Consider the following 1,028-nt stretch of genomic DNA (forward strand, 5'->3'; position numbering starts at 1 on the left):
TGTCCCTGGCCAGAGCCTCCCGCCCGTCCCTAGGGGGTCGCGTGTGGCATGGCCAGGTGCACTCAACTGGCTGGTCCTTGCTGGTGATTTCTGTGGGCTGCGATCGCGCATCCATTAGGGAGCCTCCTTTGTTGTGGGCTGGGTAGGGGCGAGTTATGGAATTCTTCAGGCTGGGGGCAAGTGTGCAGAACTTGGTGCGCACCGTGCTGGATGAGGGTGCCTGGGAGTCAGCAGGATTCGAACTCGCACCGCGGGGCTCTCAGAGGCTGGCCGCCTTCACCTGCCCTGGGTGCCTGGGTGAGTCGCGGGCGGGAGGAGTGGACACTCGAGCCCCACGCTGCTCGGAGCCCCACACATGTGCCCCGGAGTCTCTTAGGGCGTGTTTCTCTCGTTCTTCGGAGACTGGTGGTTGATGCCGAACAGTTCTGGGCCTTTTGCCTGGAAACAGCTGTATCTTTGCTTTCCCACGACTTTTCTGTTGCTAAAACACGCTCAAGAACAGAAGTGGGGCTCTTATGTAGTGTAGCTTTAAGAAGTTACCGTACTCGACTCATTGCCTTGTATTAATATATTAAAAAAATTATAACCACATTTATATTTGAGTGTGAAACCAAAATGAAACTCCATCTCATTGTTCTATGGACAAATTGTTTTCCTAGTTTTCATTTCCTCCGGCTATGTGCTTGCCCGGAACGGAGCTGGGGATTCGGCTTGCAAGAGTAAAGACTTCCAGCTCTGGACTGTCCTTGATGTACCGTTGTTCTTTCCTTTTTTCCTTCCCCTCAGAATAAAGACCTCAGCTGTTTCGCAGTGTCAAAGCCTTGTAGACAAAACCCCGGGAAGGTGTGGCTTCTAAACACATTTTGCACCGTACCCCCGCCAAATGTTTAAAAATGATTTTGCTACTTGCCGCATTTCTCACTTACTCTTTTACCGTTCTGAATCCTAATCTTGCTCTTCAGTTTGTTTGTTTGTTCGTTTTACTTCTTTTCTGGAAGAATGATATTCACTGATTCTACTTCACTGAA

Source organism: Pteropus alecto, unplaced genomic scaffold (genome assembly GCF_000325575.1).
Source record: "Pteropus alecto unplaced genomic scaffold, ASM32557v1 scaffold13, whole genome shotgun sequence".
NCBI lineage: Eukaryota > Metazoa > Chordata > Mammalia > Chiroptera > Pteropodidae > Pteropus > Pteropus alecto.